The sequence below is a fragment of the Scyliorhinus torazame genome, chromosome 9, assembly GCF_047496885.1.
Source record: "Scyliorhinus torazame isolate Kashiwa2021f chromosome 9, sScyTor2.1, whole genome shotgun sequence".
Taxonomy (NCBI): domain Eukaryota; kingdom Metazoa; phylum Chordata; class Chondrichthyes; order Carcharhiniformes; family Scyliorhinidae; genus Scyliorhinus; species Scyliorhinus torazame.
Window position 1 is genome coordinate 115,568,354 of NC_092715.1, and position 27,009 is coordinate 115,595,362.

Below are 27,009 nucleotides of genomic sequence, written 5' to 3' on the forward strand. Positions count from 1 at the left end.
CACCGACATCGAGTAGCCAGATAAAGCACTTAAAACCCGCAGCAGTTTCAAGTGAACCAATTGTGCTTTCCAGTGATGGTGAAGATGCAGATAAAGTCGACCCGATTATCCATTGTACCACATTAACTCCAGAGATTAAGCATTTATGTCTGGGGAGTAGAATGTGGGCAATTGAGAACAGTAAAAGAGAGACTGTGACTGTGCCAGTCCCAGCAAAATCAGAGCCAGAGACTATGAAGGCATGTACATTAGAAAAAGATGCATATGAAGTAAATGAGATGCATATGAAGTAAATGAGAAGAAAATTGAAACGGACTGTTCTTTGGAAACTAGTTCAATGACGAAAGAAACATTGAATCTAACATTTGATGCCCTACATATGGGAGAAATTGAGGGAAATGAACAAGGTTCTGTAATGTCTGGGGGAAGATTTAAAATTCCAAAGAAGAAAAGCCCAAATGAAGGACAACGGCAAGACAATGACAGTCCACCCACATTGTTTGCACCACCAGATGAAAACTCTGACAATTTACCCAACCCTAGTGAACAGCAAGCAGCTACTGAGGATCTACCCACGGTATGTGAAACGAGTGACGACAGCATCCCACTTCCCATGCAAAAGGTGCAAAGTGACAGACCTCAGCTAGTGCGTACAGAGGCACTCGACGATCACGGTGAGACCACTGGTGACTCCGGTGACACCACACTACTTCCACCCTCAATTGCTCAAATCTCTCCACTAGTCAATGCATTCCTGCATGTTCCGACTCCAGACGTGCAGCTTCAAGAAATCTCAGCTGACTCCAGTGAACCTGCTAAGACTCCGGATGGGGAGCATCAACAAAAAACAGACCAGACTCCAGATGGGGAGCAACCAAACGCCGACTCTGATTCACGTAAGCCAGACTTTACTCCAGACAGGCAGTGTCGCAACCTCAGTGATGGCACGCTCAGGGTGACAGCAGATGCCACAACGACAGGAGATGGATCACGTGACAATCACACTGGGTCAGCAATAACAAGCAGCAGCTACAGTCCAAGAGGAATACACCAATTTTCACCACAGCTATGTCCACACATTTGTTCCACACCGACAGTGCGGCCAATGACAGCTCATGCTGGACAAACCCAGTATTCAAGCCTGCAGCAGCCAGCAGTCTATGCAGCATATTCTCAAACAGGCCAGCACTACGGATTGCCCACTAATGGAATCAAGACTGAAGGAGGACTACCGCCAGCGCAATCTGCACTACAGACTGGATGCCTTAGTTACTGCCCAGGATTTGCTGCACCACAGCCTGGCCAGACAGCATATTCCTATCAGATGCAAGGTTCTAGTTTCACACCATCACCAGACATTGGTGCGAGCAGCAATTCTGTCTCCAAATCGACATGCTTCAACGCTTCTCAGCAGAATCACCCTTCCAGCACAGCATGTGGCCAGAACCAGTATGCACAGTCTCATCCGACTTCAACATCTGGCACATCCATGACCTCGAATGATACTGTTGATGGTACCTCTTCAATGTCAAAGACCTATCAGCTACAAGATGCCATCCGACAGCACCACCACAAACATAAAAAGAAAAAAAAAGAAAAAGACTCCATAGCGGACAGCGCAGTGATTCGACCACTTCTTGGTTCCTGTTGATGGCGTTCATAACCAAGAGAGACATTTGACCATGATGATTGATGGTTTATGGACTCACATGAATGATTTGGACTTATTGTTCAATCACCGTTCCCATGACTTGTATACCTTACCTTCTCTACCTGTTCTTTATTCAGTTTATCTTCAAGTGTATAGAAAATATGAACATATAAAAAGGGGAGGATGTGGTGATGTGCATCACTGTAAATACATGTAAGCTAGACAGACACTAGAGGGAGCACCAGAAACACCACACACACACTCAACCAATAGATAAGTTAGATGGGAGGCGACCAATGGACATTCACGATACACAAGGAGGTGACATGAACACAGGGGGGCATTACACCAACCCATACATAAAGGACACCACACACATGATCAGCCCCCTTCGGCCAGTAGAGACAGTCAGTGAGGAGAGGCACAGGGTTGATTCATTATCACACCCACCACATGGAAGACAGCAGCTGGTCAGTCAGTTTAGGTAGCTACAATAGGTTTAGCAGTAGTGTCGAACTCAAGTTATAAAAGTGTACATAGTGTAAATAAATGAGTTGAAGTTATTTACACGTCTCGACCTTCCTTGACAAATGCAACACAAGGAAGCCGCTTATGTTACAAAGGAAACATAACAAAACACCCTCCTGGATGCTCCTTCCAAACTCTGCCTCGTCCAAGTCCCTAGCACTAAGTTAGTCCCAGTCAATATAGGGAAGTTAAACTCACCCACCACAACAACCCCTTGGCTTTTACACCTGCCTACATATCTGCTCCTATATCTCCCACTGGCTGTTGGGAGGTCTGGAATAAACCCCCAACATTGTGACTGCACTCTTCCTATTCCTGAGCTCTCCCCATATTGCCTTGCTGCATGAGCCCTCTGAGGTGTCCTCCCTCAGTACAAATGTGACATAGTCCTTAACCAGTAGTACAACTAACCATCCCTTTACATCTCCCTCTATCTGTTAAGTAATGGGTTAAGAGACATTGCAATTAGTTGTCTCATTTATGTTAAGTATCCATTAATTGACACTGATATGTAAAGGGACTTCAGGTGGCCTCTGTCAGGTGGTGGATGGTTAAACAGTTTTGTGCAAAGGCTGTTGGAATGAAATAAATGTGTGTTTGTGAAAAAGGAACAGAACTTTAGACTCTTCATATCACAGCAACTAAAATGTCTAACAATTGGTAGCAGAGGATGGTTGCTGTGTAAATGTGAAGGGTTGAAAGATACAACTTTTCCAGATCAAACCAAGGAGTGAGTGCGAAAAGAAAAAAAAGGAATATATGGCTGAACCGAGGATAAAGATGGCTGGATGACTATCCTCCCTTATTTTCTGAAAGGGAATCGTACGACCAATGGAGAAGTGCAGTAGTTAAGTGGACTAAGGTAACTGCTTTGGGAAAGAGAAAACAAGGTATGGCATTGGCTCTTTCTCTACCATATGGCAGTAAAATCCGAAACAAAGTGCTTTCTGAGCTGGAATTGGAAGAGTTAGACTCAGAAGAAGGTCTGGAGACTGTATTACATTATATAGATGAGATTTATAAGAAAGATGACTTGTTAAGTGCGTATGAAGCATGGTCGGATTTTGATCAGTTCTGGAAAATTAAGGATATCTCCATGGAAGACTATATAATGAAATTTGGCAGACTATATAAAAGGCTGCAGAAACACAATCTGGAATTTCCACAGTCTGAGTTGACCTTTAAATTACTTGACTGTGCTAGAGTGAGCAACATGGATAGGCTCCTGGTTTTGACAGGAGTTCAGTTTACTGATAAGGATACCTTATTCAAACAGATGACAAAAGCTTTACAAATGTTTCTGGGGAAACATTTGATTCCGATGGCTCTGATGACCCAAATAGGTCAGCCTGCAATAAGGCAGAATGTGGAAGATACGCTACTAACAGGCTGGCAAAATCGTCTGGCTACGAACAGGGCTCAAGACTATAGAAGGAGACCGAGACAAGGAAATTATGAAGATAGAAACCCAGTTAGAACCTACGATAGGAAGATGAACCCAGAAATGCACGGGGCATGATAAATCGGTGTTTTCGATGTGACTCTCAATACCATTATGCTTTCAACTGTACAACTCGTTATGATAGAGTGTTTGAAGCGACACATGACATGGAAGAGTCAGAAGAGGAAAAAGATAGTGACCAGAAAGAAGGCATTGTCCTATTGACAAGCAGTTTTACGCCTGTAATGAGGGTGTTGGTTGCAGAATCCTCCAACTGTGCTGTATTGGACAGTGGCTGCCCATCTACTGTGTGTGGAATTGACTGGTTAAAATGTTACCTGGACTCTTTGAATGCTGAAAATCGTAACAAGGTTAAGGAATTTGAAAGTTCCACAAGTTTCAGGTTTGGGGATGATAGTACTCTGAAGTCGCTGAAAAGAGTGGTGATCCCTTGCAATATTGCCAGAGTGAATCATTTCATTAGCACGGATGTTGTATCAAGTGAGATACCTTTGCTTCTGAGCAGACCGTCGATGAAGAAAGCACACATGAAACTGGATATGGAACAGGATAAGGCAACAGTTTTTGGAAAGACGGCGGACTTGCAATTTACACAGTCAGGACACTATTGTATTCCATTACTGACAAATAATATTTCAAATAGAGTGGTTAAGGATGTGTTAATGGCAGTTGAAAATGCTGATAAAAAGCTTGTGATATTAAAACTGCATAGGCAATTTGCACATCCGTCTCCTCGGAGGCGGAAAAATTTATTAAAGGATGCAGGGGTAAGGGATGACGACTATACTAAACTGATAGAACAGGTTAGTGACAGTTGTGAAGTTTGTAGGAAGTACAGAAGGACACCAGCACGACCGATAGTAACCCTACCTTTGGCCAGGGATTTTAACAACATTGTGGCCATGGACCTTAAGATCTGGGATAAAGCAAATAATATATTTGTTTTGCATTTTGTAGATTTAGCAATCAGATTTAGTCAATCAACGATTGTACGAAGTAAAGAAAAGAGAGTAATTCTGGATCAAATCGTGGAAAAATGGATAGGGACAGGAATGGGTCCACGGGCAAAATTCCTTACGGACAATGGGGGAGAATTTGCTAATGATGAGTTTAGGGATATGTGTGAAAACATGAATATCAAAGTTATGAATACGGCTGCAGAAAGCCCAGTTAGTAATGGTGTCTGTGAAAGAAATCATGCTGTCATCGATGACATGCTTCGGAAAATTTTGGCAGATCAACCAAATTGCAGGCTAAATTCAGCTTTAGCATGGGCAGTACATGCAAAGAATTCATTGCAGATGGTTGGTGGCTATAGTCCTTATCAATTAGTGTTTGGTAGAAATCCTAAAATTCCATCCATTTTGGATGACCAGCCTCCAGCTTGTGAGGGGACTACAATTCGCTCTGGTTTTGCTGAACATTTAAATGCATTACATATCAGTAGAAAAGGTTTTTTGGAAGCAGAAGTCTCTGAAAGAATTCGCAGAGCTTTAAGACATAACGTACGGCCATCAGATGTCGATTTTCACCAAGGAGGCATGGTATACTATAAGAGAGACAATTCTAATGAATGGAAAGGCCCAGGGAAGATCATAGGCATAGATGGTAAAACAATTATTTTGCAACATGGTAATCAAACTGTTAGGGTACATTCATCAAGGATAATGGGTACAGATTACAAATTTTCAAATTTAGACAGAGCAGACAGACATGACGAGGAACCAGAGTCATCTGGTACGCATGTGTTACAGAACTATGAGGACCAATTAACTGATATAGACAGGGTTTCTGTGGAGGAACACAACACTTCTAATGAATTAGAACAGGCCATTTTTCCAAAAGGGCAATTGCCAAAGTTGGTACAAGTGTGACATACTTGCCTGAATGGTCTAGTCAATGGAAGGATGCAAATGTTATTAGTAGAGCAGGGAAGGCCACTGGAAAGTATAAACATTGGTTGAATATACAGCATTCAGGGGAAGGAGTCAAGACAATGGATTGGGAAAACAAAGTTCAAAAATGGAGGGCACAGAAACGCAGTGCCAGTTCAGATAGTACATAGGATAGTGAACAGGTCCACAGGAAAATGTCGAGGACTATTGAAAGAACATCCCACAGCAGAAGGGAAAGATCAAGCAGTAGCAGTACAGAACGAGATACCAGGCGGGAGAGGGGACGTAGTTGGTCAAGATCTCAGAACATGAGTAAGACTACGAATACTAATAGGAGTAGAAACCCACATGAACGTGAGATTTTGGTGGCTTCAAATAAATTAGATGAAAAAGTTATTAAAGAAGCTAAACAGTAAGAATTGCATAGGTGGAGTGAACTTGGGGTATACACGGAAGTACCGGATAGGGGACAAAGAGCTCTATCCCACAGATGGATTTGCACGGAAAAGTAGCATTTTTATGATGCATGTCGATGATTTTTGGGGGGTGGGACTAATGATTTTGAAGCTATTGTAATCTCTAGTTTGAGGAAAGAATTCAGGGTTGGAAGTCAGGCTTCCGGTGCATTTAAATAAATTGGGCTGGAAATCGGACAGACTAAGTTAGGGGCAACTTTACGTCAGCAATCTTATTTGGAAAGCATCACCCCAATAGCAATTAGTCGTGGCCGAGTTTCACAAAAAGACGCAATGGTTTCAAAGACAGAAAAAGAGCAACTGCGAAGTTTAATTGGGCAACTGAACTGGTTAGGTAGACAGACTAGACCGGGTGTGAGTTTTGATGTCTTAGAGTGGAGGACAAAAATGAATGATCCCAAAGTGGAAGACATAAGAAGAGCAAATAAAGCGTTGGCCAAACTAAAAATGCAGAAGTTTGTTTTGAAGTTCCCGGTTTTAGGTGACCTTAAGCACTTGAAACTCACAGTTTATAGTGATGCGCCCTACGCAAATTTATATTATGGGGTTTCAAGCGCAGGAGGTTTTATAATTTTCCTTTTGGGGAACAATGGTAAATGTTGTCCGCTTGTGTAGGAAACAAAGAAAATAAGGAGAGTGGACAAAAGCACTTTTTGGCTGCTGAGACGTTAAGCCTTGTATAGGCGGTGGATATGCCTTTTATATAAGTATGATATTGACAGAAATTTTGGGATTAGGGGATTTGGGTAATATACCTATTGACTGTCACATTGACAATAAATCCCTGTGGGAAAATGTGCACTCTACAAAAAGTGTCAATGAAAAGAGGTTACGGATAGACATCGCAAGTTTGAAGCAGATGTTGGACAGAGGGAAAATAACAAAAATTAAATGGGTCGACAGGAGCTATCAACTGTCAGACTGTTTTACGAAAAGATGGGCGAGTTCACAGAAACTTTGGATATTGTTAATGAAGGGCGCTTGTTTCTGTGACTGTTTCTTTTTCTTTCTCGTCCAAACAAAAAAAAAGGAGCGGAAATCATGTGTGTTTTGAGTTTCTTGAAATTTTGTTTTCACCTAATTATTTTTTTTCTCCAAGGAAGGGGAGACTGTTAAGTAATGGGTTAGAGACATTGCAATTAGTTGTCTCATTTATGTTAAGTATCCATTAATTGACACTGATATGTAAAGGGGCTTCAGGTGGCCTCTGTCAGGTGATATATAGTTAAAAGTTTTGTGCAAAGGCTGTTGGAATGAAATAAATGTGTTTGTGAAAAAGGAACAGAACTTTAGACTCTTCATATCACAGCAACTAAAACGTCTAACACTATCCCACCTCAAATATCCAAATCCTGGAATGTTTAGCTGCCAATCCTGTCCCTCCCTTAATCAAGTCTCTGTAATGGCAAAAAGTTCCAAATTCTAATCCAAGCTCTAAATTCATCTGCCTTACCTGTTATACTTCTTGCATTGAAACAAATGCACTTCAGACCACCTGTTCCGCTGTGTTCAGCAGAATCTCCCTGCCTGCTCTTCCTCTTGAGTCTTCCTGGCCATATTCGCTAGTTCCCCCTCAGTTATTTCACCTTCTGACCTTTGGCGCTGGTTTCCCCCCCCCCCCCCACCCACCCACCCCGCCACACTATTTTAAACCCTCCCATGTGACTCTGGAAATCCTCGCGGCCAAGATATTTATGCCCCTCCAGTTTAGATGCAACCCGTCCTTCTTGTACAGGTCCCACCTGCCCCGGAAGAGATCGCAATGGGTCAGATATCTGAACCTTTCCTCCTACTCCAGCTTTTTAACCACATGTTTAGCTGTATTCTCCTCCTATTTCTAGCCTCACTAGCACGTGGCACACTGAGTAATCCTGAGATTACAACCCTAGAGGTCCTGTTTTCTAACTCCCTGAACTCCTGCTGCAGGACCTTGTCACTCTTCCTGCATATGTCATTAGTACCAATATGTTCCACAACCTGTGGCTGTTCACTCTCTTCCTTCAGAATGCCCCCCTGCCTGTTCAGAGACATCCTGGACCCTGGCAACATACCATCCTGGAGTCTTTGTCACGTCCACAGAAGTGTCCATCTGTCCCCCTGACTATAGAGTCCACTATAACTATTGCTCTTCCTTCCTCAATTTGTCCTTCCCTGGTTAACATCACAGCCACTTGAGTCCCCTATAACTATTGCTCCTCCTTCCTCACTTTGTCCTCCCTGCTTAATATCAGAGCCATCAGTAGTACCACTGATCTAGCTGTTGCTGCAGTTTCCCCCTGATAGGCCAGCACTCCCAACAGTATCCACAGCGGTGGATTTTTTAGAGGGGGACAGTCACGGGGGATTCCTGCACTGAGTGCCTGTCGCTTCTAGCAGTTACCCATCTGTCTGCCTGCACCTTGGGCGTAACCACGCCTCTAAAAATCCTGTCTATGGTGCTTTCCACCACCTACATGCTCCTAAGTGCATCCAACTGCTGCTCCAACCGATCCATGTGGTCTGGGAGGGGCTGCAATTGGGTGCACTTCCTGCAAATGTAGTTGTCCGGAATGCTGGAAGTTTCCCCTTAGAGACAAATAACATTCAGAAAGGTTTTTGAATTTCCAGTGACTAACTGGAAGGATCACACAAGATTTCAAGTTTTAGAATATTTGCTACAAAAACAACATTGTCTTATACCCTAAACTACAGAAAAGATCCCCCATCGATCTGTTGAAACAACTGAAAATCCTCCTGCATGGTTATGCTCCACGCATCTTCTCTACTGTGCAGCACTACTCTGTATGCTTTATCCGATGTCTACGTCTATGTATTTACATTGTGCATTTATCGTATGTCCTATGTTTTGCATGTATGGAACGATCTGCCTGGACTGTACGCAGAACAATACTTTTCATGTGACAATAAGTCAAAACTTTACTCTGTCCCTTAAGTGGACCATTCTTTCTCCAGAACCGAGTCCAAAGCTATTCTTTTCTATTTTCTTTGCCAGCCAGATCATTTCTAATCCCGAACTAACTTCCATGTTGAAGGTTACCCTAAGGATTCATCCATCTAGTCAAAGCGTGCAGCAAGGTGGCACAGTGGTTAGCGCCTCTACCTCACAGCGCCAGGGACCCGGTTTCAATTCCAGCCTTGGGTCACTGTCTGTGTGGAGTTTGTACGTTCTCCCCATGTCTGCGTGGGTTTCCTGTGGGTGCTCCGGTTTCCTTCCACAGTCCAAAGGTGTACAGGCTAGATGGATTGGCCGTGCTAAATTGCGCCTTAGTGTTCAGGGATGTGCAGGTTAGGTTATGGGGTTACAGGGATAGGGTAAGAGTAAATGGTAGCTTATTAGAAGGGTTGGTGCAGACTCGATGGGCCGGATGGCCTCCCTCTACGCTGTAGAGATTCTATGGTTCTATTCTAAGCTAGTGAATTTTGCAGCACTATTCAAATTCTCACAAAATTGGTCTCTTCAATCCAAGCACAATCTCCAATCTTCTGCATGGTGAATAATAGGTTCTGGTGCCTCTATCTCTTGCTGGCTCAGATTCTTGCAGACTAATCTATCTGTGAGATTTCGGGATATTTTAAGAAAACCATGTATGCCGATATTACAATGGCTTTCGATGGCCTGTTCCCCTCTCAAACCCCACATCCATGATACAGCTAATCACATGGGCCTTATATCCAGGTAGAAATGTTGATTAACTATCTTCTAAGTCCCCAATTGCATTCTTTCTTTGAATTAAATGGACAGTTCAGTAAGGCCTTTGACAAGGTCCCTCATGGTAGATTAGTACAAAAGGTGAAGTCACACGGGATCAGGGGTGAGCTGGCAAGGTGGATACAGAACTGGCTAGGTCATAGAAGGCAGAGAGTAGCAATGGAAGGATGCTTTTCAAATTGGAGGGCTGTGACCAGTGGTGTTCCACAGGGATCAGTGCTGGGGCCTTTGCTCTTTGTAGTATATATGAATGATTTGGAGGAAACTGTAACTGGTCTGATTGGTAAGTTTGCAGATGACACAAAGGTTGGTGGAATTGCGGATAGCGATGAGGACTGTCAGAGGATACAGCAGGATTTAGATTGTTTGGAGACTTGGGCGGAGAGATGGCAGATGGGAGTTTAATCCGGACAAATGTGAGGTAATGCATTTTGGAAGGTCTAATGCAGGTAGGGAATATACAGTGAATGGTAGGACCCTCAAGAGTATTGAAAGTCAGAGAGATCTAGGAGTACAGGTCCACATGTCACTGAAAGGGGCAACACAGGTGGAGAAGGTAGTTAAGAAGGCATACGGCATGCTTGCCTTCATTGGCCGCGGCATTGAGTATAAGAATTGGCAAGTCATGTTGCAGCTGTATAGAACCTTAGTTAAGCCACACTTGGAGTATAGTGTTCAATTCTGGTCGCCACACTATCAGAAGGATGTGCAGGCTTTAGAGAGGGTGCAGAAGAGATTTACCAGAATATTGCCTGGTATGGAGGGCATTAGCTATGAAGAGCAGTTGAATAAACTCGGTTTGTTCTCACTGGAACGACGGAGGTTGAGGGGCGACCTGATAGAGGTCTACAAAATTATGAGGGGCATAGACAGAGTGGATAGTCAGAGGCTTGTCCCCAAGGTAGAGGGGTCAATTACTAGGGGGCATAGGTTTAAGGTGAGAGGGGCAAGGTTTAGAGTAGATGTACGAGGCAAGTTTTTTTACACAGAGGGTAGTGGGTGCCTGGAACTCGCTACCGGAGGAGGTGGTGGAAGCAGGGACGATAGTGACATTTAAGGGGCATCTTGACAAATACATGAATAGGATGGGAATAGAGGGATACGGACCCAGGAAGTGTAGAAGATTGTAGTTTAGTCGGGCAGCATGGTCGGCACGGGCTTGGATGGCCGAAGGGCCTGTTCCTGTGCTGTACATTTCTTTGTTCTTTGTTCTATAACTATTTATAAAATCTGGCTTTCCTAATACTTTCCTGAGAGAATTGGAGACTTAACAATCTACCCACAGGTGCCCCTGCCATTGTCCACAGTTGTGAATATCATGCACCTCCTTCCCAGTATAAAGAACCTGCATACAGATCCCGCCAACCACCAAATCATTCAAGTTTGTTGTCGGGTAAAATTCAGAACAGGTGAACTGACCCCTTCATTCTTACATTTTACCTTAAATTAAAGAGACAGTCCCAAAATAAACACAATTGGAAAGTTCATACTTGTAACAAGAACTTGATGGCAAAGAACAGCAATTTAATCACAGAAACTTGGCTTTACATAAATATATCTAGAGACTTTTTTTACCTTTGTATTTTGGGCATCCACACAACATGGACGTCTCCACATTTACAAAATGGTACATGAAGTGACAAAGTGATTTTTATAAATAGCAGTGGATAGTTCAGTGGACTGTAGTTTCTATTCCTGAAAACCTTCATGGATCGTTGAGCCTGCAATTCAAGGGTTGTGCTTAATATTTCTTAAGAATTCCTATCAACTATACAATATTGGACCCTAAAGCTTTAGCTGTGCTTATTTCCTTCTGTGCAAGGATTTACTTTTCATTTCTTAACTTGAAGCTGCTCCTTAATTGTTGGCTGCAAATACACCAAATACCAAAACAATTTGGCATTCTCTTCAGTAATCAGCAATTTTCTTTCCAATTTTCTCTCCATGTTCCTAATTCTCTTTTTAGCCATTTTCAATTGTTTTTCCAGCCTTCTTTCTAATTCTTTCAAACATTGGAAATTACTTCTGCTTGTTACTTATGAACCTTTATCTGTCAATTAAAAAATCTGGAGTTACTTCATCAAATTCCTCTCTGAGTTCCAAATGGAAAAGATGCACTTGAATCCAATGAAGCTGACTCTACTGTCAGCTTTTAACTTTGGAGAAAGACTCTAAACTTCTAACCAAGCAGAATAATACATTTCTTGAAGAGTAAATGTTAAATCAGATACTTGAAAAACATGTTTTTTGCTTAAAGAATAATAAACATTTGAATTAATCTACGAGATACAGCAGTAGAGACTAACATATTAAGTTACATTCTAAAAGCAGCAGGATACTATAATCTGAGAATGTTTGTCCCGGAGAGATGTATTTCAATTAGTTAAATTGCCTTAACTTACCTTTGGCTTTTTTAAAGTCCAGTTCTGATAGTAGTACTACTCTTATTATTTTAAGCCCTCAAATGTTAACTTCTCCAACAACTACAAAAGCAAACATCTCTCAATAGTATAATGGAGTGTGTAGGACTAAGTCCCATCAAGGGTTAACAGAGACAATCTACGATATCATGTGAGATAGTTACATACTCTCATGTGAACTGAGGCTCAAGGAGAGTAAGCCTGGGCAGACTGTAAATATGTCACAATAAATTTGAGTGTTTTGCAGCAAGCAGCCTTTGGGAATTTATTTCAATGACCAACCCAACAACACAATAATATCATGATGGGCAGTGGCAAAAAAAAGATGCTAACAGAAAAATCTCTACCTCTACTGGAGCACTTCGACACAGTCACAGGCCTTAACCAGGCTGAAGCACAGCCAAAGTAGTAAAGGAATTTCGCTCAATTTCACATCATAACGGGTTTCACAGCGAATCAGGTCAATACACTTTGGTACGCAATGGGCAAAAGTGCAGACATCATCTTAGTTATCCTGGGAATTGATGAGGGTAAAGCCACATATGCCTAGCTTCTTGGTGCATTGGTGACATATTTCATTCTCCACAAGAACACCATTGTGGAAAGTTCAAAATTCAATAAATGTTCTCAGAGACAAGGGACATTATCAATGCATATAAGAACATAAGAACTAGGAGCAGGAGCAGGCCATCTGGCCCCTCGAGCCTGCTCCACCATTCAATGAGATCATGGCTGATCTTTTGTGGACTCAGCTCGACTTTCCGGCCCGAACACCATAACCCTTAATCCCTTTATTCTTCAAAAAACTATCTATCTTTATCTTAAAAACATTTAATGAAGGAGCCTCTACTGCTTCACTGGGCAAGGAATTCCATAGATTCACAACCCTTTGGGTGAAGAAGTTCCTCCTAAACTCAGTCCTAAATCTACTTCCCCTTATTTTGAGGCTATGCCCCCCAGTTCTGCTTTTACCCGCCAGTGGAAACAACCTGCCCGCATCTATCCTATCTATTCCCTTCATAATCTTATATGTTTCTATAAGATCCCCCCTCAGCCTTCTAAATTCCAACGAGTACAGTCCCAGTCTACTCAACCTCTCCTCGTAATCCAACCCCTTCAGCTCTGGGATTAACCTAGTGAATCTCCTCTGCACACCCTCCAGTGCCAGTACGTCCTTTCTCAAGTAAGGAGACCAAAACTGAACACAATACTCCAGGTGTGGCCTCACTAACACCTTATACAATTGCAGCATAACCTCCCTAGTCTTAAACTCCATCCCTCTAGCAATGAAGAACAAAATTCCATTTGCCTTCTTAATCACCTGTTGCACCTGAAAACCAACTTTCTGCGACTCATGCACTAGCACACCCAGGTCTCTCTGCACAGCAGCATGTTTTAATATTTTATCATTTAAATAATAATCCCTTTTGCTGTTATTCCTACCAAAATGGATAACCTCACATTTGTCAACATTGTATTCCATCTGCCAGACCCTAGCCCATTCACTTGGCCTATCCAAATCCCTCTGCAGACTTCTAGTATCCTCTGCACTTTTTGCTTTACCACTTATCTTAGTGTCGTCTGCAAACTTGGACACATTGCCCTTGGTCCCCAACTCAAAATCATCTATGTAAATTGTGAACAGTTGTGGGCCCAACACTGATCCCTGAGGGACACCACTAGCTACTGATTGCCAACCAGAGAAACACCCATTAATCCCCACTCTTTGCTTTCTATTAATTAACCAATCCTCTATCCATGCTCCTACTTTCCCCTTAATGCCATGCATCTTTATCTTATGCAACAACCTTTTGTGTGGCACCTTGTCAAAGGCTTTCTGGAAATCCAGATATACCACATCCATTGGCTCCCCGTTATCTACCGCACTGTTAATGTCCTCAAAAAATTCCATTAAATTAGTTAGGCACGACCTGCCCTTTATGAACCCATGCTGCGTCTGTCCAATGGGACAATTTCCATCCAGATGCCTCGCTATTTCATCCTTGATGACAGATTCCAGCATCTTCCCTACTACCGAAGTTAAGCTCACTGGCCTATAATTACCCGCTTTCTGCCTACCTCCTTTTTTAAACAGTGGTGTCACGTTTGCTAATTTCCAATCCGCCGGGACCACCCCAGAGTCGAGTGAATTTTGGTAAATTATCACTAGTGCATTTGTAATTTCCCCAGCCATCTCTTTTAGCACTCTGGGATGCATTCCATCAGGGCCAGGAGACTTGTCTACCTTTAGCCCCATTAGCTTGCCCATCACTACCTCCTTGGTGATATCAATCCTCTCAAGGTCCTCACCTGTCATAGCCTCATTTCCATCAGTCACTGGCATGTTATTTGTGTCTTCCACTGTGAAGACCGACCCAAAAAACCTGTTCAGTTCCTCAGCCATTTCCTCATCTCCCATTATTAAATCTCCCTTCTCATCCTCTAAAGGACCAATATTTACCTTAGCCACTCTTTTTTGTTTTATGCATTTGTAGAAACTTTTACTATCTGTTTTTATATTCTGAGCAAGTTTACTCTCATAATCTATCTTACTCTTCTTTATAGCTTTTTTAGTAGCTTTCTGTTGCCCCCTAAAGATTTCCCAGTCCTCTCGTCTCCCACTGATCTTTGCTACGTTGTATGTTTTTTCCTTCAATTTGATACTCTCCCTTATTTCCTTAGATATCCACGGTCGATTTTCCCTCTTTTTACCGTCTTTCCTTTTTGTTGGTATAAACCTTTGCTGGGCACTGAAAAATCACTTGGAAGGTTCTCCACTGTTCCTCAACTGTTTCACCATAAAGTCTTTGCTCCCAGTCTACCTTAGCTAGTTCTTCTCTCATCCCATTGTAATCTCCTTTGTTTAAGCACAAAACACTCGTGCTTGATTTTACCTTCTCACCCTCCATCTGTATTTTAAATTCCACCATATTGTGATCGCTCCTTCCGAGAGGATCCCTAACTATGAGATCCTGAATCAATCCTGTCTCATTACACAGGACCAGATCTAGGACCGCTTGTTCCCTCGTAGGTTCCATTACATACTGTTAGAGGAAACTATCGCGGATACATTCTATAAACTCCTCCTGAAGGCTGCCTTGACCGACCTGGTTAAACCAATCAACATGTAGATTAAAATCCCTCATGATAACTGCTGTACCATTTCTACATGCATCTGTTATTTCTTTGTTTATTGCCTGCCCCACCATAATGTTACTATTTGGTGGCCTATAGATTACTCTATTTGGTGGCCTATAGATTACTCCTATCAGTGACTTTTTCGCCTTACTATTCCTGATTTCCACCCAAATGGATTCAACCTTATCCTCCATAGCACCGATGTCATCCCTTACTGTTGCCCGGATGTCATCCTTAAATAACAGAGCTACACCACCTCCCTTACCATCCACTCTGTCCTTCCGAAAAGTTTGATACCCTCGGATATTTAACTCCCAGTCGTGACCATCCTTTAACCATGTTTCAGTAATGGCCACTAAATCATAGTCATTCACGATGATTTTCCCCATCAACTCATTTACCTTATTCCGAATACTACGAGCATTCAGGTAAAGTACATTTATGTTGGCTTTTTTACCTCTGTTCTTAATCTTAACACCTCGATCAGTAACCTCTCCTAAGTTATATTTCCTCTTAACCTTTCTCCTAATTTTCCTTGTCGCGAACCCATATCTTCCTGTAACAACCTACTGCGTCGCTTACCATTAATGTTTTCACTTCCCGTTTTATTTCTTTTAGTATTCCTGGTCCTATTCACTGAGCTCCCCTCAGTCACTGTACCTTGTACTGTCGCCCTTTTTGATTTTTGACTGTGGCTTCTCTGCCTTACACTTTCCCCCTTACTGCCTTTTATTTCTGTCCCTGTTTTACTACCTTCCAACTTCCTGCATTGGTTCCCATCCCCCTTCCACATTAGTTTAAACCCTCCCCAACAGCTCTAGCAAACACCCCCCCCCAGGACATCGGTTCCAGTCCTGCCCAGGTGCAGACCCTCCGGTTTGTACTGGTCCCACCTCCCCCAGAATCGGTTCCAATGTCCCAGGAATTTGAATCCCTCCCTCTTGCACCATCTCTCTAGCCACGTATTCATCCTCTCTATCCTGACATTCCTACTCTGACTAGCCCGTGGCACTGGTAGCAATCCTGAGATTACTGCCTTTGAGGTCCTACTTTTTAGTTTAACTTCTAGCTCCCTAAATTCAGCTTGTAGGACCTCGTCCCGTTTTTTACCTATATCGTTGGTGCCTATGTCCACCACGACAGCTGGCTGTTCACCCTCCCCCACCCCAGAATGTCCTGCAGCCGCTCCGAGACATCCTTGACCCTTGCACCAAGGAGGCAACATACCATCCTGGAGTCTCGATTGCGTCCGCAGAACCGCCTGTCTATTCCCCTTACAATTGAGTCCCCTATCACTATAGCCCTGCCATTCTTCTTCCTGCCTAGCTGCGCAGCAGAGCCAGCCACGGTGCCATGAACCTGGCTGCTGCTGCCTTCCCCTGGTGAGCCATCTCCCTCAACAGTGTCCAAAGCGGTATATCTGTTTTGTAGGGAGATGACCGCAGAGGACACCTGCACTGCCTTCCTACTCTTGCTCTGTCTTTTGGTCACCCATTTACTATCTCCCTCAGTACCTTTCACCTGCGGTGTGACCAACTCGCTAAACGTGCTATCCACGACGTCCTCAGCATCGCGGACGCTCCAAAGTGAGTCCATCCGCAGCTCCAGAGCCGTCAAGCGGTCTAACAGGAGCTGCAACTGGACACACTTCATGCACGTGAAGGAGCCAGGGACAGTGGACGTGTCCCTGAGCTCCCACATCGCACACGAGGAGCATGACACGGGTCTGGGATCTCCTGCCATGTCTTAAACCTTTGGTTAACTTGAACAATTTCAATTTCCCCAGAAAAAATTTAAATAAATAAATAAACAATGAAGAAAAAAATAAATAAATATACCAATGAAAAGAAACAGAAAAACAGAAACACTACTTACCAGTCACAAAAAGCACTTCCTCCCCACCCAGCTTTGAATTCCCACCTCGATTCAAATTCCCAAACTCACTCTTTGCTGCCTCACTCCTGGCTGTCTTCTCTGTCTCACTGGGAGTGAGACAGATATCTATATTAATGATTTGTACCAATTAGCACAAGTCTGACAGCATGTCATCTGAAAGAGATGCTAATTCACAACAGAATAGCCATTGGAGTAGTAGTGGGTGATACATTCAGATAATTTGCAGTCCCAAGATAACTTAACATAGTCAGAGACAGTGTGCAGGAGGAAGAGAGTGTGAAGGGGAGAGAGAATGTGATTGAAAGAAAGCAAGCATTCAGCAAGTACCTGTGAAACATGCAGCTACAGAGTTAAGTCCCCCCCCCCCATTGTTGGATTGGAAGCCCTCGCATTGAAGCTGATTCCAGGGTGATCTGGGGTGCAATGAGTATTCAAAGACTCCCTGGCTCTGTGGGAAGGCGGCCGGAGGCACAAATCGGAGCGTCCACTCATCCAGATTGGCCTCATCAGTTGCAAAGTGCAGAAAAGTCCCAACAGCAGTTCACAATCAATCAAAGGTTATGATGGCAGAGTCATTTCATCAAGACTGCCATGAGCAGGGTGAAGACTGGTTCTGCAGAGGTGCACTATTCATTTATAGATTGTAGCCGTGGAATTTGGGTTGATTGGAAGCTGCTGTTGAATGAGAATGGGAAGTTAATCGTTTGGTGAAAAAGAGCTGGAATCTACCTGAGGAGGTTCAGCGCTTTGAAGGACATTGTGGCTGAAATTCTTGCCATATATGCTGAGTGGACTGCCGAGTAAATCTGAGAAATGTATTTTTGTTGTATCTCTATTTGCTGTTTAATTTATACTTTATTTTTACTGCAATTCACCTGTTGACTTGTGTTTCATTTATATTGATTTTGATTTGATCATTGAAGTAAAAGCTATACATTTTTTTAAAAGTGATTCAATGAAGTAGGCAAGACAGGAATGGGAGATATAACTGATTCATAGTCAAGAGGGTGGCGAGAGCGAGCGAGAGAGAGAGAGAGAGAGTGCGCAAGAGAGCGAACAAGTGCAAATGAGAGTGAGCGAGCAAGTGTGAGCCCATGCAAAAGAATAAGAGAGGTGGAGAGTGAGAGAGCGACATAATCATGGGAATTGTTCCACTGAAGACATGCAAAAATACAAGCAATGCCATTGCTGTAAAAAGATGACGCACTTTCAGGTCTTATGTCGGAGTAGAAAAAGGGCAGTAACTCAAAAAGAGAAAGCTTTAAAAGGAAACAGTCCATGAAGTAGACAATTTACAAAATAGTGAGATACCGTTCTTTGGAGAGATTGAAGAATTCAGTGCAAAATATTGGGGTGCAGGTATCCTGGTAGAAGGTCACAGAATAGACTTTCAACTAGATACTGGAGCAGCAGTTTCAGTTCTTTCAAATATTGAACTATGGTTAAACAAGAGAGTTCTTCAAAACTCATGCAAAACGTTACAAGCACAAGGATAAACAAAGCCGAAGATTCTGAATAACTAACAGCTACTTTAAAGTAAAGAGAGAAAATGATGACTGATGTACTGCATATGATTCAAGTTGTTTGCTGTTAAGTAGAAAGACATGTATGGAATTGAACCTAATTTGCAGAATAGATGTCCCGAAGCGTGATACATTGGCGAGACCATGCAGACGCTGCGACAACAAATGAACAGACATCGCGTGACAATCACCAGGCAGGAATGTTCCCTTCCAGTCGGGGAACACTTTAGCAGTCAAGGGCATTCAGCCTCTGATCTTCAGGTAAGCGTTCTCCAAGGCGGCCTTCAGGACACGTGACAATGCAGAATCGCCGAGCAGAAACTTATAGCCAAGTTCCGCACACATGAGTGCAGCCTCAACCGGGATTCATGTCGCATTACATTCATCCCCCACCATCTGACCAGGGCTTGCGAAATCCTACCAACTGTCCTGGCTTGACACAATTCACAGCTCTTTAACCTGGGGTTACCCCATCTCTGGATCTGTAAAGATTTAATCACCTACTAATGCTCGCATTCAAAGCATTGTCTGGCATCTTTGAATTTGTCTACATATATAGATTTCATAGAATTTACAGTGTAGAAGGAGGCCATTCGGCCCATCGAGTCTGCACCGGCTCTTGGAAAGAGCACCCTATCCGAGGTCCACAACTCTACCCTATCCCCATAACCCAGTAACCCCACCCAACACTAAGGGCAATTTTGGACACTAAGGGCAATTTATCATGGCCAATCCACCTAACCTGCACATCTTTGGACTCTGGGAGGAAACCGGAGCACCCGAAGGAAACCCACGCACACACGGGGAGGATGTGCAGACTCCGCACAGACAGTGACCCAAGCCGGAATCGAACCTGGGACCCTGGAGCTGTGAAGCAATTGTGCTATCCACAAGGCTACCGTGCTGCCATGTTTCTGGAACATACCTCTTCATTCACCTTAGGAAGGAGCAGTGCTCCGAAAGCTAGTGTTTGAAACAAACCTGTTGGACTTTAACCTGGTGTTGTAAGACTTCTTACTGTGCAGAATAGAAGTCAGTGAAGGTCAATGAGGAAACCTCAGAGCAAAACTCCGACGGTTACTTATATGACTGGGAAAATTGAAAACAATGCATCAGAAGGGAAACTAATATGCTTACATACACAAAGGTTCCACACCATTACTTCAAGGGAAAGAATAGGATCGACTCGATGGTAAGACGAGGTGTCACTTCACTCTAAAAGAGTCAACAAGTTGGTACTTAGGGATGGTACCGCTTCTGCAGTCAAATGGTTCCATAAGAATATGTGTTCATCTCACACAACTCAATAAAACTATGAAAAGAGAAGTCCATCCAATGGTATCAGTAGTTAAATTAGGGAAGAACTCAATATTCTCTAAATTAGACACTAACATCAGAGTCTGGTAAATACCACTGAAAGAGCAGTCCAAGCTAATCACAATATTCATAACATCACTTGCAAGGCCCGTAACATCCTCCCAGTACAATCCTTGCTGGGAGGACTAAATCTGTCTCGACCCTGCTTTGGGCCAGCTTTTATATCAATACATAACGAGCCCCATGCAGATGGCCCTTGTCCGGGGAGCTCATACGCCACGAATCCCATGGGGAGATAAATAATTGTTTCCCCATGGTTTTGATGGGGGTTATGACAGTTATTCTGGAGTAAGAAGTGATTATTTTTCTTCTAACCTTTCAGGGTAACTATCAGGGTAACACTGGCAGAACCATCTGAAGTTAGCAATTTAAATCGCTTCTGTCCAATGGTTCCCAGCCCAGAGCAATTCATGGAATCCCTACAGTGCAGGAGGAGGTCATTCGGCCCATGTGTCTGCACCGACCCTGTGAAACAGCACCCAACTAGGCCCACACCCCCACCTTATCCCCTTACACAGTAACCTCACCTAAACTTTTGGAAACTAAGGGGCAATTTAGCATGGCCAATCCACCTAACCTGCACATCTTTGGACTGTGGGAGGAAACCGGAGCACCCAGAGGAAACCCACACAGACATGCGAAGAATGTGCAAACTCCACACAGACACCCAAAGTCGGAATTGAACCCGTGTCCCTGGCGCTGTGAGGCAGCAGTGCTAACCACTGTGCCACCCTAAAATTGTCCCGAGAAAGATAGCATTTCTGGGCAATTGCTGGGAAAATCCTTATGTGGTACTTAAAAACATTTCTAGATCCAAGGAATATGACGGAGTTACACAGATTCATGAGAATAGTGAATCAAGTAACAACATTTGTTTAAAAAACCTTAATAGAGCTCAATGAGCCATTATGCCTGCTGTTGTTAAGGCAAGACAATGAATGGTATTGGGAAGAAGCATATCAGAAATCATTCAAAAAAAGCAAGGAAAGATTGATGTCATCAGAGATATTAGAACTTTATGACCTGGAGTTATTTACAATTATTGCAATAGATACATCCTCTAAAAGATTGGGGACACCACTTTTTCAGGTACCAAGACATGGGACCCACAGACAAGTCTATTACGCATCATGGTCATTAACAGATATAGAGAAGAGATAATCAGTAATCAAAATGGAAGTGTTCGCAGTATGTGGACATGAGAGAAATGTGTTGACTACATCTTAGATCTTCACATTACGGCAGAAACAGGTGTCTTCTGGTGTTTGTTCAAAGGAAACAACAGAGCACAGCAGACGCATTGTTACACACTGAAGCAGAATCATCAAAAACGCAACATTGAATTTGTGGAAGAAGTCAAGGAGTTTACTGTAATGACAGTCCATATATTTACCAGCAACTACATGAAGATTCAGTCAAATCAGAGAGGCTCAAAATTCAGACACGAATGTAAGCATATCTGATAATTCTATGTCAGAGGATGGCCAATATATATACCACATAGTCTTATCTTGAGACCTTATTTCGAGCAGAGGGCACATATGTCAGTGATCGACAATTTACTGGTAGAACAGTAATCCTCAGAATATTGAGACTTGGAGCGCGATTCCCTTGCCACGCTGGGTTCAAGCGAGAGCACAATGCAGCCAGAGAATCTCGGGGGAGGCCTCCGGCGAACATCCCAACAGTCCCCACGCCTGGCAGGATTCACCCAAGTCCCGCGAGATGTCGGAGACGGAACCTCACTCAAAAGGGGCGGGACCAGATGACGCTCACAGAAGAAGATTGTAAACCTACTTCCGACCTATTTACCCAGGATCCACCGGCCCCCGTCGATTCTCCGGCCTCCCCAGGGAGGCTGCAGTTGGGCGCTGTTCAGCACTGGCCCACACAAATGCAGACCCGGCTGAAAGGCACCTGGGGTGAGGGAGGGGTCTCCTGGGCCATCGGAGACCTCTGGGTGGTCAGGATAAGTGCAGGGTGCCTCTTTGGCCCTCCCCGTAGAATGCAGGCACCTTGGCACTGCACAGCTGGCTCCTTGGCACTGCCACCCTGGCACTGCCATGGTGCCTGTGTGGCACTGCCAAGCTGGTAGGAGCACTAACTGGGTGGGGGGGTGGCAATGCAAGGCTGCCCAGGTGGCACTGCCAAGAATCGGGGGACAGGTGGGTCCATGCCCATGAAATGAGGGTGGAAGGGGAGTTTGAAGGGTGGGGAGTGCAGGGCAGCTAAGTAGGGGCCTCCACGTGGTTGTGGGGGGTGACAGTTGGGGGTCCTGGAAGGGATGGGGTGCTGCAAGGAGGCTTGGGGGGGGCCTGAAGAGGAGGGGCCCAGGGACCCCATAACGGGGTGTCCTCACTTGAGTACTGTGGGGTAGTGCCATGTGTGTGGGGGTGACATTGCCCATGGGTGGGGGGACCCACAAGCTCACTTTAAGTTTGTGGCACCTTTTCAAAACGGCGGCCCAATCTCGGAGTTCAGCTCCCCAGTGGTAAAAAAAATTCTAAGTGTGGGCTAAATCAGTGAGAAACTCCCTAGGGCCCCAAAAAATGACTAAGTGTCATTGAATAGCTGTGGGGAACTCGCCGACAGAGCCGGCGAAAAACTCCCTGAAAAAAAACAGCACAAATGAACTTCGAAATTTTTCTGGAGAATCGTGCCCTTGAGATTTTATCGCACCTTTGTCAAGGTAATTTAGGTATTATCAATGAAGAGTATGGTTTTCAGTTTGGAGGCCAGGTCTCTCAAAGTAATTGGAAGAAATGAAATCCAAATGTTCCATTCACAAACAGGAATCAAAAGAACAACACTGACATCTTCTTTTCCGACAAGACCATGGGAATACCTAAGAATGGATTTATTTGAGAATAGAGGGAATATGTTCATTATAGCAGCAGATTAGCATTCAAAGTAGATTGAAGTGAATCAGTTACATAATCACACATTAGAGGCACTGATAACTGCAATAAATTTTCAGTCTACGGGATTCCTGATATTGTGATGTCCGATAACAATCCACAATTCGCAAATATATAATTTCAAGAGATAACAGAATAATTTGGATTTGTTGACACCAATTCACTGAGGTATCCACAGCTCAATGGAGAAGCAGAAAGAGGTGCCCGAACTGTAATGGCATAGTTGAAAAAGAATTAATATTTGCAACTAACATTCTTGAGTTATTGATCTTCACTCCTGCAGAATAGGTTAGCTCCATATGAGTTACTCATGGAAAAAGGTTACGGATGCAGATTCCTACCCTTATGCATACATTGATGCCACAGGTGAAAAGACACAGACTTAAAGAAGTCTGAGATAGAGAGAAAAGTTACTGAAGTAAACAGATGTAACACTATGATATTCGTTATAGAGCAAGAAAATTATCAGATCTTCAACCACGAGAACAGGGTTGGATCAGAAATCAATTGAGATAGCGAGAAATAATGGCAAAATTACCCCTCCTGAGATCTTATGTTGCCCAGACGTAACTGAGCACAGTGACACAAAACAGAAGAGCTTTGATTGCAATTGAGCAACAGTACGAAAAATAGAGATCAGAAGAGGTTGTGATCATCACTTAGGAAAAAGGCACAGAAGCAGGTGATCCTAAACCATCTGCTATTTTGAATTCTGTTCCAACAGCATCCAGAAGACTGACATCAGAATGAGAATGCCTTATTCCCTAAAAATAAGAAAAATAGCCATGGTTGGCTCATGAAGGCACTACAATGTTTACCGATGTAAGAAAATGTGGGGGAAAGCGAAGAAACAACAGAAAGTACTCTGGGTGGGGGACTTCAATGTCCATCACCAAGCATACCTTGGTAGCCCCACTACATTTTTAAAAATAAATTTAGAATATCAAATTAATTTTTTCCAAATAAGGGGCGATATAGTATGACCAATCCACCTAGCCTGCACTTCTTTGGGTTGTGGGGGCAAAACCCACGCAAACACAGGGAGAATGTGCAAATGCCACACAGACAGTGACCCAGAGCCGGGATCGAACTTGGGACCTCGGTGCCGTGAGGCAGCAATGCTAACCACTGTGCCACCGTACTGCCCCGGTCGCCCCACTACTGACCAAGCTGGCAGAGCCCTAAAGGGCACAGCAGGTAAATTGGGTCCACAGCAGGTGATGAGGGAACTAACACGAGGGAAAAACATACTTTATTTCATTTGCACCAACCTGCCTGTCGCAGTTCCATCTGTCCATGACACTATCAGTAGGCGTGACCCTCCATTTAGCTCCATTGTGTGGCACTACCACAGTGCTAAATGGGATATACTTAAAACAGATTGCGCAACTCAAGACTGGGCATCCATGAGGCCCTGCTGGCATTCAGCAGCAGCAGAGCTGCATAGAACCACAATCTGTAACCTCATGGCCCGGCATATCACCCACTCTACCATTACCATCAAGCCAGGGGATCAACCCTGGTTCCATGAAAACTGAGGAGGACATGCCAGGAACAGCACCTTAAAACAGGCATACCTTAAAAAAAGTGAAGTGTCAACTAGGTGAAGCTACAACACATGATTACTTGCGTTTCAAACAACATAAGCAGCAAGCGAGAGGCAAAGCTAAGCAATTCCACAATGAACAGTTCAGATCTAAGTTCTGTAGTTCTGCCACATCCAGTCGTGAATGGTGGTGGACAATTAAACAGCTCAAGGCAGGAGGAGGCTCCACAAATATCTTCATCCTCAATGATGAAGAGCCCAGCACATCAATGTAAAAGATAGGTCTGAGGCATTTTCAACAATCTTCAGCCAGAAGTGCCAAGAGGATGAACCATCTCAACCTTCTTCGGAGGTCCCCAGCATCATAGATGCCCGCCTTCAGTCCATTTGATTCACTCCATGTAACATTCCCATTAAAGGTTAACTAATCGGTCTGTGATGTCCTGAAAAGAAGTGACATACACTCATGTGATCTAAGGCTGAAGGAGAGCAAGACTGGTCAGAAACTAGTGTAAGGTGTGCTCTCATAACTGTAAATATGTCACAATAAAGTCAGAATGTTTTTCAGCTAGCGGTCTTTGAGAATTTATTGAAACTACTCCAACCCAACAATACAACTATATACTCACAAACACTTTCCTAATTCTGTCAGTTCCCTCAAAAAAATCAATCACAAGTAGCTGTTAAAATTTCTTTCTCGATTTACCTGTGATAAAGTGCTGGGTCTGCACTGTCAACGTCCCATGGATCACAGTGGAGAAACCTAATTATAAGACTGACTGAGCCACATGCATAAATGGTGCTGTTTACCTGTGAAAGGACATATTGGCACTGGAGGGAGTGCAGAGGAGATTCACTAGGTTGATCCCAGAGTTGAGGGCATTAGATTATGACGAGAGGTTGAGTAGACTGGGACTGTACTCATTGGAGTTTAGAAGGATGCGGGGGGATCTTATTGAAACATATAAAATTATGAAGGGAATAGATAGGATAGATGCGGGCAGGTTGTTTCCACTGGTCGGGGAAAGCTGAACTAGGGGGCATAGCCTCAAAATAAGGGGAAGTAGATTTAGGACAGAGTTTAGGAGGAACTTCTTCACCCAAAGGGTTGTGAATCTCTGGAATTCTTTGCCCAGTGAAGCAGTTGAGGCTCCTTCTTTAAACGTTTTTAAGAAAAAGATAGATACCTTTCTAAAGAATAAAGGGATTCGGGGATATGGTGTACGGGCCAGAGAATGGAGCTGAGTCCACAAAGATCAGCCATGATCTCATTGAATGGCGGAGCAGGCTCGAGGGGCCAGATGGCCTACTCCTGTTCCTAGTTCTTATGTTCTTATGTTTCTTTGAAAAAACCCTGCAGTTTTCAACTTGTGGATTGTCAGTATTGGCATTAGGATTTCTGTAAAGCACAAGAGCAAACATGCAAAATGTGTCCACTTGATCTGTGAAAAACACCCAGTCGCAAGTCTTCCATTGGAAATGCCTGAGGTAGGGGAAATGTCAAAATATAACACAGGAGTAATTTTGCACAACACTAAAATATATTTTCCTACAGGGTCATAGCACCAGTATAGGAAATGAGTCTAGTAGCAACAATCTGTATTTGTCAGCACATCACTATTCCCATGAATATGTGTAACTGCACAGCCTAGAATGGTATTGAGCCATGCAGGCAAGGAGTGTCTCATCTGATCTCCAACTGACTGATCTCTGGAACAATGGTGAGGATGCTACAAGTTCAGCTCAAATTTGTGGTGGAGCCATACCCCAACAGGAAACAGCACCTCCAAGAAGAGAGTAGAAAATTGGGCGAGAGAGGAGATCAAAATGGCTCAAACTGTAAAGTTTGCCTTTGATTTTTCTAGAAAGCTGGTGGAGAAATTTTACTTGGATGTTTTACCAAACATTATCTCCTTTCCACCCTATCAGCACATTCCTATGACTTGTGCTAACTTTTCCTCATGCTTATATTGTTTTTGAAATAAAAGTTTTGAATGCTTCAAATATTTCAGCCATGGCAGAAAACCAAATGCTCAGCATTAGGCATACCCTGTGACACCTTGCAGTGCTTGTTCAAGGGTGTCATTAACAAAGGGCTGATGGTAGTAATCGAGGCTCCATGAAGGAATGGTGAATTTTTAAAACTGAAAAAATGGAAAAGACAAATAAGTGGTGACAAAACTCATCCTTTTTGTGCACAGAAAAGTCTTGTTTCGAATTTTATGAAGTTAACAAAAATGAATGCATATAAAAATAAATGTGTTGCTTAGAATCAGATAATTTTACCAGATCTCAAAAATGGGCAGCCACTTACTCTGATTCCCATGCAATTTCCCCATGTCAATTTCATATTTCTTACTGAAATAATTATCCATTTTCCTTTACAAGCTACCACTGTTTCTAGGAGTATATTCCATGTCTCAACAATCCTCTGCATTAAATAATCTTCTAATATTTCCTATTGTTCTTC

At 43.4% G+C, this 27,009-nt stretch overlaps 1 protein-coding gene across 3 annotated transcripts in view; it reads right to left on the bottom strand.

Annotated features, from left to right (window-relative positions):
• The window catches only part of fbxl17 (F-box and leucine-rich repeat protein 17), a 1,158,180-nt gene that overhangs the window by 831,884 nt on the left and 299,287 nt on the right, over positions 1 to 27,009 (bottom strand). The gene's annotated exons all lie outside the window — the stretch shown is intronic.